General features: G+C 35.2%; 1 long non-coding RNA gene across 1 annotated transcript in view; it reads left to right on the top strand.

The window, feature by feature from the left end:
- Positions 1 to 18,009, top strand: part of LOC116596120 — a 73,439-nt gene that overhangs the window by 40,833 nt on the left and 14,597 nt on the right. Inside the window, exon 2 of the long non-coding RNA XR_004288004.1 lies at positions 14,521 to 14,633. This is a non-coding gene — a long non-coding RNA (uncharacterized LOC116596120). The remainder of the gene's footprint in view (positions 1 to 14,520; positions 14,634 to 18,009) is intronic.

Genomic DNA, 18,009 nt, shown 5'->3' with positions numbered 1-18,009 from the left:
CGTCTATAAAGATGACTTAAGTGAGCTGAGCAAAAGGAAGGCTAGAGATAGCACTTTAACTTGCTTTGCCTTTTGCTGAGGATGGAATAACGGAAAGGCAAGACAGAGGTACAGGCACAACCTTTCTCTCTCCAGGCTTAGGTGGTAGCATGATCCCATAGCAGTTTACATTGAGAATTTATCCAGACTGTTTTTTTTTTTTTTTTTTTTTCTTTCCTGAGTCCTGAATAAGGTTGGCTCAAGGCCTAGAAGCTCTGCAATTTTTCATGTTCTGGCAACCTAGGAAGAGAAGGTATTTTGCAACTTAGCTCAGTTGTTTCTTAATGTTTGGAGAGAAATATGTCTCTTGTAGCTTGTTTTTTTAAGCTGAAGAGAAACACACTTTCTCAATGTACAGAAATGCCTACTCCATATTCATACTAGATTTGCATTTGAGTCCAAAAACAATACAATGATTTTGTTCCCTGATAATTCTTCAAGCTCAAAAATTAGTGTGAGCCACACTCCCAATGGGATTCCAATGAAAATTGGATTTGCAATAACTAGGGGGAAACACAATAAAACCTTCAGTGTACAAAGACAAGATTTATGCTCTCCATTTACCTTTATTTTATGTCCTAGGGAATAATCATCTTTGACATTTGTAAACTACCCTGCCTCTAACAGTCCTTCAGGACTTCCTCATTCAAGAGCTGCTTGCCCAATGTCACTTCTCTACTCAACAACATGCTATTATTCAGTGGTAAGAGACCAAGGCCTTTAAATGAAGGAGGGCAGTATGATGTGCGTAACGGAAAACTTGAAAAACTTTCCTCAGGGGAGAACCTCTAGGACTGTGAGTTCCTGTGCATATAAACTAACTTGCCAGCCTGTGTGGCTGGTTGGGACTCTGTGCCTTGCAGTACAGCTGCACCCCAGAGAAACTACTAAGTGCCCCTTTGGTAATTTCAAGCCTTTGGAAGAGTCCCTTAAAGACCTACCTGGTTTAACTTTACACTTCAGTGTTACTGATAGACCAACAAACTGTGGTTCATAACAGGGCAAGCATTTCTTAAAATCATAACCTTCTTGAACACAAAATCAGACATGTAAATTACCAGTAGGTCTATTTTGGGAGCAGCTATCAAAGTAATGAATACAAATGACAACAACCATTATCCTAGCTTATTTGTGGCATCACACTGTCCCGGGAAACTACAGTTATGGAAATCAAGGGAATATTGCTTAATATTACTATTAATAAATTACATGCTAGAGCAGCAGTGGCGATAACTCACCAAGTTGATGTAACAGAATATATAAGTATGCCGATGATTCATATTCTACGGAGCCCAATCTTACTTTAAGTAATTTGTGATAAAAGATGTCCAGTTATAATTTTGCCTTTCACATACTTTGAATTACAGTAACCTAACTATATGTTGGCCAATTTATAATACTTCGCATATATACATACATACATATCTCTGTTTATCTATCTTTCTATCTGGGGAAAAACAAAACAAAACAAAAAAGTTTCCATTAAGTTTCTATAACTGTACAACCAGAATAGAATTATCTACTTCTGGGTACTCATTTTTCACTTACAGCTCCTAAGATGCCAAAACTATTCTGTTTTGCCTGTGGTTTCACTGTATGAAGAGAGAATCATTTTTCATCTTTCACTCAAATTCTCAAACCTTTTTTAAGGAGGAAAAGTCACATTCTCTTTTTTTTTTCTTTTGGAAAAAAGCATTCTGTAAGGATATATTCTCTACAACTTCTTCAAAATATAAGATGTGCTTGCTTTTTTCTTCCCCTTAAAATTTCTAGTTAGTATCAGTCCGAATTTACAGGAAAATTTGATTTATGGCTTCATAGGTAAACCCAAAAACCTTATATATTTTTATACTACAATGAGTACAAAAAAGTCGTAAATTAAAAGAAATAACTTAAAAGCATGTTTATAGCATTAATATTGATCTAGTGCAACTAATCTTAATGCCAGAATTCAGAAAATAGTTACATTTTTAAACTTAATTTGAACTAATTGCTTTTTAAATCTTTGAAGATGGGTTTAAAATTAGTGTCACAGAGGCACCTGGGTGGCTTAGTGGTTTAAAGCCTCTGCCTTCAGCTCAGGTTATGGTCTCAGGGTCCTGGGATCAAGCCCCGTTATCGGGCTCTCTGCTCAACAGTGAGCCTACTTCCTCCTCTCTCTTTCTGTCTGCCTCTCTGACTACTTGTGATCTGTCTGTCAAATAAATAAATAAAATATTAAAAAATGAAAAAAAATCAAATTAGTGTTACTGTTTTTAAAATTCTTACTAATTGAGAAAGGTCAAGTTGCTCATCTGGTTCTGGACTTCTCTACATTTGGGATTTGGAAAGGGCTAAGACCAGTATTTCAATTGAATGCACTAACTGTCCTGGTCAAATACCCCTCTTTTGACTCTCTCCAGTATTGAATCGATAGCATATATGCCACTTACAGAATCTTATTCTGTAAGACAAGGAGAATTAATCAGGCAAGTAGTTTTAATGCTAGTTTTCTCTCTTACATCTTGTTGGAACATATACTTGACATACTAACATTCCAATTGGAATACCTGTGGTATATCCAATAAAACATGGATTCCAAAAGGACCTCAAATTTGTTCTAAGTTACCTCCGCCATCCTGATTTAGAGTTAAAAACAGAGTTTGAAACCATATAATAGGAGTAAAATTTTTAACCCAGATGATGTTGATTGGCTTGTAATGAGAAGTTAACCTAAGGATAAAGCACCCATTTACAACTGACACTTCTTAGTGAAGAATGAATGGATGTATTCATTTCATTATTTGCTGCAAAGATAGTGAAGCAATTTAGATTCTAGATGTAAAATACCAATAATGTCAAAAGTTCAAGAAAGATGAATAAGGCATTTTCTGCTCATAATGCATTAATGACAGAGAATATAATATAGAAATGTACACAGGTACTTAAATTCCAATATAACAACTTCCACATCAGGTTGACAGAGAACCATAAAAGTAAATGAATCTATCCTCCAAATAGTCAAAAGACAAATAAAATGTATGAAACATGGTTTTCAAGGCATTGGACTTAAACTTCAGCATTTCAGAATCATACTGAATGTAAATGGTTTAAAAATAATCCCAATAAGGGGTGCCAGGTGGAACAGTCAGTTAAGTGTCCAACTTTGGGGCTCAGGTTGTGATCTCAGGGTCATGAGATCAAGCCCTGCATCAGTCTCCATGCTCAGCATGGAGTCTGCTTAAGATTATCTCTCCTTTTCCCTCTGCCACTCCTGCTCATGCTCTCTCTCTCTCTCTAAAGTAAATAAATAAGCATTTTTAAAAAAAATCCTAATATAAAGGCAAAGATTATCAGTTTGAAGAAAGCAAGACCCAAATGCACTTTCTAATGACATAAGTAAGTTGTAAAAAGGAAAGAAAAAAGTATAGCAATGCTAACACTAATGAAAATAAAGCTATAGTGGCTGTATTAATGTCCCATGAAGTTGATTGCAGGAAAACGGTATATTTTTAGGGAAACAGAAGATTCATAACGGTGAAAAGTTAATTCACCAAGAGGTCATCACAATACTAAACATTTATATTCCAAATAACAGAGCTTCAAAATACACATGAAAACTTGGTGTAACTGAAAAAGAAATAGACAAGCCACAATTATATTCAGATACTTAATTATTCCCACCTCCATAGTAGATAAAACAAGTAAAAAGAATAATATCATTAAGTATATAAAAGACTTGTGTTAGTTAGGATTCTTTAGGAAATAGAACCAGTATAATATCTACCAAGAGCTACATAGAAAGACACATTATGAAGGGTTGGCTCACATGACCTTGGAGGGTGACAAGTCCCATGATCTACCACCTTCAAAATGGAAACGCAGGAAAGCTGATGGTGCAGTTTCAGTCCAATCCAAAGGCCTAAGCACCAGGGGCTAATGGTATAAGCTCTAGTTTGAGTCCAAAGTTTTAAGAACCGTTACGTGCTGATGTCCAAGGGCAGAACTAGGTAGTCAAGCAGGGAGCAAATTTGTTCCTCCTCCATCTTTCTATTCTATTCAGGCCTTTGACAGATTGCACGGCACTCACCTATATTGGTAAAGGTGGTCTTTACTCAGTTTACCGATTTAAATACTAACCTCTTCTAGAAATACCCTCACAGACACACCTAGAAATAATGTTTTCCTAGCTTTCTAGGCATCTTTTAGTCCAATCAAGTTGATGCATAAAATTAATCATCACAAGTGAACCAATTTGAAACTCTGATATTAATAGAACACTCCACCTACCATTAGCAAAATACACATTATTTTTTCTAAGTGCACGTGGGACATTTACCAGGAAAAAACATATTCAGGTCTTAAAGTAGATCTCAGTAATTTTATTTTTCAAAAACATGGTCTCTGACTATGTGGGAACTAAATCAGAAATACAAAGGATCTATGGAAAGTTTCCAAATATTTAGAAACTGAATACCATCCTTCTGTATAACCCATGTCAAAAAAGAAGCAAAAAAGAAATTAAAATATTGTCCTGAATGCAAGTGAAAACACGACATATCAAAGTTTGTGGATAAAGCTAAAGTAATAGCTAGAGGGAAATTTATCATATTAATGCCTATATTGGAAAACAAGAATTTTATCAAGCCAATGACCTCAGCTCACCCTAAGAAACTAGAAAAGAGAGAGCAAATTAAGTACAAAATAAGTAAAAGAAAAGAAACATAAATATCAGAGCAGAAATCAGTATACTAGAAAGAAGGAAAAATATAGAGAAAGACATGAAAACCAAATGATCTTTTTTTGGTCTTTGAAAAGATTTTAAGAAATTGACAAATCTTTAACCTGACTAATCAGAAAAATGAATGAAAGATACAAAATTGTCACTGTTGGAATTGAGAGAGGTGACATTGGTATACATTCTATACATATTAAAATGTTAATAAGATAATATTTTGAATAACTTTATTCTAATCTCTACAACTTAGGAGAGACGGACAAATTCTTTGAATAACTCACCTAGAAAACCTAACTTAAAAAGAAATGTAATAGCTCTATATCAACCACAGTAGTGTGATTTCTAGTGAAAAATTTTCCCACATAGAAAATTCTACACCCAGATGGGTTCATTGGTAAATTCTACTGATCATTTAAGGAAGAAATACTACTGATTCTACAAATCTACTTTTAAAAAATTGAAGAGAGCATGCCTCTTATGTTTTGAGGAAAGTATTACCCTGATTAAAAAAAAAAAATAAAAACTAGACAAAGCTATTACAAGAAAATGAACCTTCAGGCTCTAGCAACATTTTTCTAGATATGTCTTTTGAGGCAAGGGAGATCAAAGCAAAAATAAATTATTAGGACTGTATCAAAATAAAAAGCTTCTGCAAAACTAATGGAATAATCAAAATTAAAAGGCAACCAACTGAATAGGAGGAGATATTTGCAAATGACGTGTCTAATAAAGGGTTAGTATCCAAAATATATAAAAAACCAATGCAACTCAACACCCATAAAACCAAATAATCCAATTTTAAAATGGACAGAAGACATGACCAGACATTTCTCTAAAGAAGACATACAGTTGTCCAACAGACACATGAAAAGATACTCAACACTTATCATCAGGGAAATGCAAATTAAACCCACAATGAAATATCACTGTGCATCTTTCAGAATGGCTAACATCAACAAAACAAGAAACAATAAGTGTTGGTGAGGATGTGGAGAAAGGGGATAACTCTTGCACTGTTGGTGGGAATGCAAACTGGTACAGCCACTCTGTAGAACAGTATGGAGATTCCTCAAAAAGTCAAAAATAGAACTACCCTGAGATCCAGCAATTGCACTACTAGGTATTTACCTAAAGGATAGAAAAATAGTAACTCAAAGGGATACAGGCACCCCTATGTTTATAGCAGAATTATCTACAATAGCCAAGTTATGGAAAAAGCCCGAGTGTCCATTAATAGATGAGTGGGTAAAGAAGATGTAATGTAGGGACACCTGGGTGGCTCAGTGGGTTAAAGACTCTGCCTTTGGCTCAGGTCATGATCACAGGGTCCTGGGATCGAGCCCCGCATCTGGCTGCTCAGCAGGGAGCCTGCTTCCTCCTCTCTCTCTGCCTGCCTCTCTGCCTGCTTGTGATCTCTGTCTGTCAAATAAATAAATAAAAATATTTTTAAAAAAGATGTATCTACAGAGTCCATAGTCTCTGTAGATACATCTTTTTTGAAGGGACGGGGGGTGGGAGGTTGGGGTACCAGGTGGTGGGTATTATAGAGGGCACGGATTGCATGGAGCACGGGGTGTGGTGCAAAAATAATGAATACTGTTATGCTGGAAAAAAAAAAAAAGATGTATATACAGACACACATATATAAAATGAAATATATTATTCAGCCACAAAAGAAAATGAAACCTTGCCATTTGCAACAGCATGGATAGAGCTATGAAGTATAATGCTAAACAAAATAAGTCAGAGAAAGACAAATATCACATGATTTCACTCATATTTAGAATTGAAAAAACAAAACAAATGATCAAAGGATAAAAAAAGAGGGAGACAAACCAAGAAACAGACACTTAACTGCAGAGAACAAACTGATGGTTACCAGAGGAGGGGTTGGTGGAGGGATGGGTAAAATAGGTGATGGGAATTAAAGAGTACACTTATAATGATGAAAAAATAAAATAATAAAAAAAAGAAACATTTTGATCAATATTCTTTATGACATAGATACAGATATTCTAAACAAAATTTTAGCATACTACAGTCCACAATACATAAAATGAATAATACATTATGATCAACTATTTGAATAGGTAAATATCATATAGATTTTTAATATTCATTACAGGATTACAGTTTTCCTGAGACAAGTCTTATGTAAACAACATCATATATTTTTTAAAGTCATCCACTGGATTTCCTACCACCAGAAGAGCTCCTTGAAATATTAAACATCCAAAGCTTTTCTCCACTTTCAAGGCTGTGGAAAACAATTGTCATGGTGTCTTTCTTTCCATATCAGTGTTAGTCCAGCCTCCTTGCTTTCTTAGGAAATATGTCTCTTTTGTTGGAAAGAGTTTTCCCAGGGTCATATCTAAAGATACATGAGTTCAGCTGTTCTTCTAGTGAGTGTATCCCAGGCTTATCCTCTGTACTTCTTCTTTAGGAAATGCAAGTTAGTATATTTTAACCATTCAGTCCTTCCAAAAACCAACTCTAAACATTTTAATCTAATGTATATGACCATTATTAAGACTTCTGAGACTTTTAGTCTTGAATGTTCTTGAAAGTGCTTCAGATTAATGTCCTGGGGTTCCCATCTTGTTACACCATGCATTCTCAAAGGCCATAAACTGGGATTTTGTTTCCAGGTAACTGAAACTTTGTAAAATATAACTTCCTTTTATCTGTGCCACATTTGTCTCCAGTTTCTCTCTGTGCCTCATTGTCATCTTTTTCTCCCAGATATCCTTATTTCTAGGTCATTGCCTGTACTCACCAACACACCTATCCTAAAATGTTGTCTGTGGCTCTTCTGGTCCTGCCTTTTCTTTCTTTTTCTCTGGTTGCCACCGGGAATGACATAATTACAACCAACAAAAATGAGCTATTCCTTTAAATCAGAAGCACTCAGAAATGTCCTATTCCTCCTTTTCTTTCACTGTAAGGCTAATAGTTCAGGAAGCCAACTACAGGAAAAGGAAGAACATAAAGTTGGGATTCCTGTATTTTACAGGTTCTAATTTCTTATAGTCCCTAAGTAATAATTTTAAGATCATCATCCATTGTGTTCCAAAAAAGGAAATAGCCAGAGTTGGTAAACACACACAACCACATATATACACTCACACACATTAATCACATGTGTAATACCAATGGACAGCCAAGTATGTAAAGGAAGGATCATAATATCACATCCAACTTCAGTAATAAATGCTAAATCCAATTTGTAGATACCCTGTTGTATCTGAACCCATAGAAATGTGGCCATTTTGGAATTACACTTTATAAAATGCCCATACTGTTATTTGGAAAGAGGCAAATCTATTTTTCATAACTTTATGTATTTCTATTGAATGTTTTCTTTACCTAAGAAATTTAATTGCTCTAAAGAAAGGTGGAAGTGTTTTGTTGTTGGTTGGGTTTATTTTTTTTTATTTTTTATTTTTTTTCCCTCCAGTGCTGAACAACTACACACTGATGGGGTGACTCATTAGCTGAATCCATTAATCTCAGCCAAATATAAAGATCCAGATGGGATTGAGAGGAAGCAGGCCATTCCTTTCCAAGAGTTAGCATAAGGAATACTCAGCTCAGGGTGTCAGATTTTATATTTAGTTTTGGCTAAGGAACTATAGGTCAAATTTTATGTTTCTTTTGAGGATTACTAAAGAAATGAACACTGCAGAGACCATTATTTTTTTCCTTAATTCCTAGGGATATAAGAACAATAAAAATCTTAAAATCTGCAAAAAAATACAAATATTTTCAAATTCCTTACAGTATAAAAGGGTTAATAACTTACAATGAACTCAGATATAGCATGTGTATGCATACACACACAAAACTTCTTTTCCTACAAAATATTTATATTCATGTATTCATAGGGGATACAAAATGTTCCATAGCAAAGTTCTCACAATAAAATTCTGTAAGATTACTTTAAGGGAGTTGAATCTCCTTTACTCAAGACTGGTACTATTTCCTCTTTCCTTGAGAAACAAAGGGTTTTGGTAGGTGTAGTGTAAGCAACACAGGGATGGGTTTGATACAATTTGGTTTAAAGTTTGAATGGTTGGTTTAATTCAGAATTGCTTAGGCAATTCACTTAATCTCTTTTATCTGCAAATAAAGTAAATAATAACAGCTGATTCAGTGTTATGAGGATTATATTAAATCATGTCTATAAGCTGCTAGCTCTTGCCTGGCCCTTGTGGTGCATATCCAAATATGCCTGGCCCTTTGTTTATTTTTCCATCACTGATAAGAGAGCATGAAGCTAAAAAACAACCTTTAAATGAAGAATATTGAGTTTCTGAGAAGCAAGATCTTTGAAGATATAATAAACCAGTTTTATCTCTTGGGAGTAGTAAGAAAGGAAAGAGTTATTATAAAAGAGAATCGACCATCATTGTATTGGGAAACTGAAATGGCTGACAGTAAGGGTATGCATAAGCTACTTAGGAAGGAAATAAGAGCTTGTATTTCCCGTAGTAAAGATGATGGAGAGCTCAAGGACCCCATTGTGATTTTCCTCTAAACCTTAGGCATTCTTACTCTCCACCCTTCTGTTTTTTCCACATTTGGTCACTTTAGTCCTCAGGCAATACTTTGGATAGTGATCGGGACAGGGCTGCTGGTAGACAATGGATGAGTGCTCATAGGACCATTTTAACTAATATCCTACTTCATGCTAATTCAGATCAATAGCATGTCAGCAACATTTGATTTCGGGCTAATGGAAGCAGTCTGAATTGAGTAGAGAGTGGACAGTATCACTATAGAGGCAATAGTCAGAATTCACTTAAAATAAATACACATAGAATATATATGTAACCATGTCTTTGCCTTATGCAATTCCTAAGCCACTGAGGTATTCTAATACTACAAACTGTCCACCAACTTTTCCTATATATACATAGCTGCCATGATCTTCTAAAACATAACTTGGTTGAGCCTGGAACCTGTGTAAAGCACCATTCTAAGTTCTTAGAGGCAGTGAAAACAGAGAAGCCTTGATAGTTATTCAAAATATCTGGAAAAATAGATTTAACAACATAATTCATTCTTAGTTATATCTCATGCCTAGAAGAATGTTATATGTGTGTGTGTGTGTGTGTGTGTGTGTCATAAATGTTCAGTAATATTTGTGATTGAGTGGAATAGCTTCTTTATATTTATTGCCATATGGGTGTCGTACTGTTTCCTCGTAAAATAATTTTTAAATTATAAAGGTTAAGACAAAGCACTATTGCCTTAGTTTCTTCTAATTGAATACATATTAGATGCTCAATAAAACCTCTTCAACCCTGAGGGACTATATCCCCTGGTGAACATTACTACGGAAATGTCTATTGCTGATCGTGACAAAGAAGGATATTATCTTAGTTTCCATGAGAGCCGGTTCTAGGAATCTTGGACCTCTGTTTAACCCTCATCCATAGCTAAAGCTATTCTTGATGTGTTTCCTTATGTGACCAACATTTTCCTTGGGGGAAAAAAAATTCTTTCAGAAGTCAGGCCCCAAATGACTTATTTACCACTTAGGGCTATTTATCTTTCCAAGGGTAATAGGCATCTTGAAAATGTAAAGTGACCAGCTAGTCACCACCTCAATCAATGATTTATAATTTAATTAAATGATTCCTAAGCACTGGAGATGAATGAGGAAAATTGTCTTTCTAGGATCAAGTTTTTTAATACATGAATTGGATGTGAATGTAAGATGAGTAAAGGGAGGCATTGCACATACCAAGAGAAAGAAGGATTGAAACAAGACTTGGAAGCAGAGATGTATGTGTGTACTAGTAAGAATGGTAAGAACTTCTGGCCCTAGCTGTAGAAGCAACACCAGAATAATTTGTAGTCCTGATGAAATTCCCAGTCATTTCAGGTTTAAATTCTTCATTCTCCTCTTCTTTCTCCTTTCAGACCTTGTTCAGTTTGCACCTCCTCCAGAATGACTCTGGTGGATATAAGGACAAAACTCTACTTCCAAGTGACAATCCATGTAATTTTCATTGACCGTCTACTATGAACCAGACACTGGATATGGAAAATAAGAGAAAATACCCACTTTATAGAAACTTGCAATGCATTGGGGAGAGAGAGGGAAGCAGAGTATCTTCAGCATATTATGTAAAGCATGATAAAGACTGGTTTGCCCTCGTAGAAGTCAAAGGAAGGTGTCTATGTATGTATTTGGGGGAAGGGTAGAGAAAGACAGTCCGTAGATCCACCATGGGTTTGATAAAAAATTTTGAGAGTATAGGTAATTACAAGTATTAGCCAGGCAAAAATGGGAGAGAGCAGTATTCCAAGCAGGACCAGCTTGTGTACAGGCAAATTGGAGGAAAACTCAGAGTCTGGAGTAGATGACTTTCCTTCACTTTAACTTTTCAAATTAAATATTGGGTAAATACATATGAATATTTGTTAAAAAAAATAGATAAGTTATAAAGGATAACAATATATCAAGCACTCGTATATCCCCTGCTCCATTTAAAAATGATCATGACTCTTGAAGCCCATGGTATACTCCTTCCCATTCCATTGTTTTCTGCCCTACTCAGGTAACATTGTCCTCATTTTTGTATTTATCAGATTCTTGATTTTCTTTATTCTTTTCTTTTTTTTTCCACATATTTCTGACTCTAAATGATTTTTGTTTAGCTTTCCATGTGTTTGAAAATGTGTATAAATGGGTTATACTACATATATTCTGCACCTTGTTGTTTCAGTTTATGATTTACTGATTTGTTACACTGTATTAATATATCATAATGATAGTTAACCGTTTTAACATCTTGCTTATTGTCATTTTGTCCACTATGAATATCCTAATATATTTTTCTTAGTGCATATATGGAGCATGTGTAGAAGTAAAACTTGGGTGTGAGGGTGTGTCCATGTCCAAGTGTACTGGACTGGGTAATCTCAAACTGTTTCCTAAATTGATCATATCAATTTACATTCCTACCAGTTTTATGTGAGAAGATCTGCTGGTAGCAAATTCATACTTTTTTCTTGTCAAAACTGTTTTTATTGCACCTTACTCTTGAAAGATACATTCACTGGGAACACAACTTTACGTTGATAGTTATTACCTATTACACAATGAATATTTTATTACACTGTATTCCAGTTTTCATTGTTGCAGATCAGAAAGCAGCTGCCATTCCAATAATTGTTCCTATGTTAGTAATCTATATTTTACTATAGCTATTTCTATAGTCACCTCCTTGTTTCTGATATGTAGCAGTTTGCCATTGTGTAAAATGGGTGTGTGGTTTTCCTGAAGCTATTGATTCATAACTGTTAATAGTTTTAAAATTTTTAGTCATTTTCTCTTAAAATATAACTTCTATTCATTTCTTATCAATTCTTATTCTAGAATCATATTAGATATATTATGGATATCCTTATTTTGTCTTACAACCTCTTTCTTCTATTTCCCATCTTTTTAAGCTACATTCTAAAACAATTCATCAGTTACTTCCTTAATCATGTCTATTTACCTTTAAACCTTCCATTAGAGATTTTTCAAAATGTATTAGTTCAAAGATGTATTTGGATTTTTTTTTTCAAATAAGCTTGACATTTTATATTTTCTTACATTAAAAATTTCCCTTTTAATATATTAACATACTTATTTTATATTCAGTGTTTCATAATTCCACAGTTAAAGTGTCTGGACATCTGATTCTATGATCTGTTGTTTCTGTCTACTTTTGTTCATGGTGCCTTCTTTTCTTGTGTGTTTAGTGTCTTTTGCCTATGATGTCATAATCTAAAAAAATATCTTTTTAATTGGAGGCTATTGTTGAAGGAAAGTTGTGAGTGTACAGAGTTTGTGTTTGCTTTTGTTAATGCCTGAATATTTTCAAACTGAGACATTTCATTATCTCGTATGTTGTACTACAGAAAATAAGTTTTAAAAATGGCAAATTTCATAGCAAGGTGAGTCAAAGAGCAAACATGGTAGAAGGGGCATGGTATACTGAAAGTACGGCACATTATCCTATAAGTAATGAAAGGCCACTGAAGGTCTACAAAGAGAGAAACACTTGGTACAGTAATTTGTTGTGTTTTAGGTAAATTTTCTGGATTTCTGAAAATTTCTGACAGTGCAAGATTTCAGGTAAGACTGATTAGGTGGCTCCTTACTGCAATATTTTAGGCAGAAACTGATGAAATCAACTAGAGCACCCGAGGTAAAACAGAAAGGAGAGAATAGATTTGGGAATTACCAGGGGGTGAAATCAACAGTATTTGCTGATAGCATGGAGAAGAATGATATGGAAAGAGGACAATCAAAATGGGACTGATTGAAGAAAAATAAAATATAAGATAAAAAATTATGGGTTAATATTCAAGATTTGAAGAGATGGGGACAAGAACACAAGTGGAGCAAGTAAGAACTAGGATGCCTGTCATCAGAGATGCGGGTGACACTTACAAGGGAGGGCAGAAGGTTGAGGAATTTTATACCTGGTCAATTCTACATAATTCACCCATATTTAAATGAAAACACAATCTCTTTCCACCTTCGTAACTATTACTGAGAAAATAGCTAAAACACAATATGCGAGGATGGTTCTAAGCAAGTGCATCCATTATCTCATTTAATCCTTATACTGGTTTTGTGGGGGTAGCAGCTCCCTTCATTTCCTCTTCTTGTTCTTCACATGATGGAATAATGGAGGCATAGAAATTTTCAATAAATTTCCCAATATCATAATAAGATGAACCTGCCAGAATTTGATCTGAAGCAATTTATTACAGAGCCAATCTCTCCTAATCTAAGAATTTACATATATTATCTTATTTAATTCTCAACCCTACAACCCTACAACCCTAACAACCTTTGTTGTTGTGTCTTCAACTGTTGTTTACCTCCTGCCTCAAGTATGATTCAGAGAAAGCACAATTCCTTGTGCCCCAGAGTTTAGGGATTTTCTGAATTTTAAGGATGAGATGATAAATCATGAGTGCTGGGAATGGATGTGGCTGTGGGCTTTCCCCATTACCCAGGAATCCAGCCCTCTGAGGGCCAAAGACAATGTTATGATTTGGGGAAAATGTGCTTGAAGAGAACAGGAGAAAGAGGATTTGGGGGAGGATCCTGTGAAGAAGAAAGAAATATGTTTAGGGAAGAGGAGGACATGTAACCCAAATAAAAAATTCTAGATGACAAATGCTAGCAATTTTGTGAAATGACAATTTTTTCAGAATGAATAATAAATTGTATGTTTCACCTCCCACATACAGATGGTATAAATGTTTTAATTACTGAGGTGATGTAGCAATATTCAAGATAATATGTGAATTAAAAAATTACCTGTCATTTCATCATCCCAATAAAGCAGTTACTTTAATTTTTTATTTGTATTATATATACTCTGTGAAAGAAACATTCCATTGTCTACTTGTATTAAAACTGTGACATAAACATTTTGATGTGGCAACTTAGTATGATTTTAAAGAGTCTATCATACCCATCAAGTAAATGCAAGTTTAGTATTAGGTATTTTGCTCTTCTTTCTTCTATTTTTAAACTATTTTAACTTACTCTTCAATAGACCTGTTGATTTATAAAACAATTTCCTTCTGTTGAATGATTTCTTTAGGATAAGTTCTCATGAAAACAATGATTAGGTTAGAGGGAATGAATATCTTTATGGTTTTTGTTATAGACTAGATATTAATGTTTAATTTTTATTCAGTATATTTTAAGTATTTTCCTTATTTTATTTGCTCTTACACAGATACTCCAAGGTCTTCACACTTTTTCCAGGAGACCAAGAAATGGCAATTCAAAGGCAAATGAGTTGTCACAAAGAATTTCAGAGACTAAGCAGACACAAAGAATACAGAAGAGGTAACACCTTTTAATATATCACTGTTCCTGCGACCACCACACTGGGTTTCTCTATTTATTATTTCCCCTCCCCAGCACACTCCCAGTATCCTGCAAGCTCTTGGGCATGGGGGTGGTTCCAGAGGTTCAAATCCAGGATGTGACCAGGTGGACAATGTATGTGTCAGTGGCTGATCGAGGGAATTGAGGCATGAGGCATAAATTTTTCTTTTGAATTTTCTTTGTTGAAGCTATAATTTACCTAGGGGATTTTTTTAAAAAATATTTTATTTATTTATTTGAGAGAAAGAAAGAGAGCACAAGCAGGGGAAGGGCAGAGGTATAAGAAGAAGCACTGAGCCCAGATAGTGATCTCAGGACCCCAGGATCATGAAGTGAGCTGAAGGCAGATGATTAACTGACTGAGCCGTTCAGGCACCCCTACCTAGGGAATTTTCTCATTTGTTCTACCATTCCCATGTTCTCCTATGAAATTCCTCTTTTTGAATTTAAATACAAATGAGTCAATTTACGTAACAGAAACTGGATTATCAATCCATTTTCTATTGTTCCTTATTTTCCATACTTACTCTCTTTATTAGTTGGCTGAGTGAATGTAAATAATTCAGTGGAGGAGTGAGAAAAGGCCCTCAAATGTGATGGTGACACAAGTTGTAAAGAACTAGGATCCTGCGCAAGAAAAGCCAGGGGACTGTGAGATAAGTGGAAATATGCTTCCATTGTGTTAAATTGCAGAGATTGAGAAATTGTTAGTCTCTGCAGCTGTGTGTTCACTCTCCTAATACATTTTATACAGTAATGAGAATAAATCCATAGGACTTCATTAAATACTGCTTGATGCTCATCACTAAATGAGATAGTTGAATGAAATCTTTAAGGAACTCAATCTGGGATTGAAGATTTGGCTTTGTTGCTTGAGTGCACAGGGCATGGGACTATAAACTTCAGCACCTAATGAGGTTGTCATTTATTTCCAAACTACCTGAAGAATCCAGGCTGTGGTGTTTTGAATATAAACTGTAATCCTTCTTAGGTATAAGGACTTGGCAGCCTTGCCTCCAGAAATAAGCCTTATTCTAGGAAGCTTTCTGTTTTTTGTTTTGTTTTGTTTTAATATAAGCATTCTTCCACCCTGGTCAAAGTGATTAGGTGCTAAGATTGTGGACATGGCCTCTAGATCATTAAACCACTAGTTTTGCAACATAAATAATCTGAATTCAATATATGTAATGCCACAAGAGATAAATCACTGTGAAATCCCCTGCATATGGTTGTTCAGATGTGACTTCGGGGGCAAGCCACCTCACATGGAAAGATATCTGCCTGAGGTGATTAGGCTGGAATTTAATTTTACTTAAATGTGTGAACACTTTTAATAAGGCTCTGACGGTATTATGAAGTTTGCAGAATCTTTATATTTGAAAAATGTTTTATTTTGCTTGATAACACGTAGAAAAGCCCTTATTGTGATTAGCATTTGAATAGGAGGATCATGTTAATACTCTTGTTATTAATATGACAGATTTTATTTTCCCAAAGGTGACAACTGAACCCAGTTCTCAGATCAGTTAATCCATGTATTTATGTGAATTGAACTTTTCTACCTTGTAATTTGGTTCTGGAGTACATTGGATTTCCTCCTGCCCTGTGGGGTTCATGCATCAATTTAAATACCTAAGTTATTGGCCTACTTTTTTTTTGCTAAATATAAAAACATTTTTTTCTCTGTGTTTTGATGGTTTTCTACATGTTTTATGGTGGTAACAGTCTCTATTGTCATTTGTGGGCTCTTAAACTTCTGTGAAGTTGCATCTGCTTCTGAGATACGTTTCAGTTGGGTCCCCATCTGCTTTAAAGACATTTGTAACAAATGATAGTACCTGAGTCTTTTACATGGAGGTGGGAAGTTGAGCCGGGGGAGACAGAAGAGGAAATGATATATATATATATATTTTTTAACATACTCTTCTTTTTACTTATCTGTAGTTTTAGAACCCTCAAATCCCCTCTTTCTGGAAACCTCTCACTGTTTCTTTTCCTTGCTAAGAATTGGCCTTGATTGTGTTCATGGCCTTCAGCTTCTTTCTTGCATCGATTAATGCAATGCTACTTCTATCTATTCCAGAGTACTTCTGGGAAGTCAAGTCTATGGTTCCTGAGGCTGCATTTTGTGTTACTGCTCAGTGCATTTGACCTTCAGAGAAACTACCTTCCCATAGGTGACTATAAGCTTCATTTAGAAGCTGCAGGAAATGTGCACCCACCTTTGAGTACAGCAAGACCATATAAATTATGACTGCAAGTTTGTGTCAGATATAGGGCTGAACAGAAATGCAGATTCTGAGAAATTCCAAGATCTCTCTCTTTCTCTCTCTTTGCCAACAGTTTTTTGCCTTGGCCATTTATGTAGGCTAGCTCCCCTTGAGTCCAATACACTTAACTAGCATCCCCTCTCCAATAAGATTTCAAGAGCCCCACATTTGGTCCTCCTGACTTCTCCAGCCTGAGTTAAAGCTTCTCTTATGTACATAGTAATACAGTTACTACCACCAAATGTTCCCACTCTTTTCTCTTCTCGGACCATTCTTTAAAAGCTCTCTCTTCTCTTGTTTGGCCTGGATCTCACTACATTTTTCAAAGGTCAAAGGTCAGCTCAAGTCCTACCTTCTTCAAACCAGGGTTAGAAATCTCCTTAAACTTCAGGGCATCTAGGTGGCTCAGTGGATTAAAGCCTCTGCCCTCGGCTCAAGTCAAGATCTCAGGGTCTTGAGATCAAGCCCCATATCGAGCTCTCTGCTTGGCAAGGAACCTGCTTCCCCCCCTCTCTCTCTCTCTGCCTGCCTCTCTGCCTACTTGTGATCTCTGTCAAGTAAATAAATAAAATCTTTAACAACAACAACAACCAAAATAAATAAATAAATAAATAAAGAAAGAAAGAAAGAAAGAAAGAAAGAAAGAAAGAAATCTCCCTAAACTTCTTGACAGCTGGTTCCCAGCTACTGTTTGGACACTGCTAGTAATACAAAACCACAACACTTCCAAGATAAAGTCATCTTACCTTGGTGTACCATATATGGGCTATATTGTTAAAAACCATTTAGTCTATGCCACGGCGTTCAGGTATTTGCAAGATGAGTACAGAGCATGATAGTAATTATGTACTAGCAAATCTGGATTCTAATTCCTTTTCAGTCACTAACCAGATGTATGATCTTGGGAAACTTAATTCTCCTCCTTGCATTTTAGTATTCTCTGCAAAAGATAATACTCTATGAGTGAGTGGATTCTCATGTAAAGCTTCTGTCAAAAAATGTTATTTCTTAAAATTTTAGAATAAGTGGCATTTCATATTAACCAGATTTTGTAGAAAAATTGC

This window comes from Mustela erminea, chromosome 7 (genome assembly GCF_009829155.1).
Source record: "Mustela erminea isolate mMusErm1 chromosome 7, mMusErm1.Pri, whole genome shotgun sequence".
Classification (NCBI taxonomy): domain Eukaryota; kingdom Metazoa; phylum Chordata; class Mammalia; order Carnivora; family Mustelidae; genus Mustela; species Mustela erminea.
The sequence above is the reverse complement of the archived record's forward strand: the minus strand, read 5'-3'. Positions and strand labels throughout refer to the sequence as shown.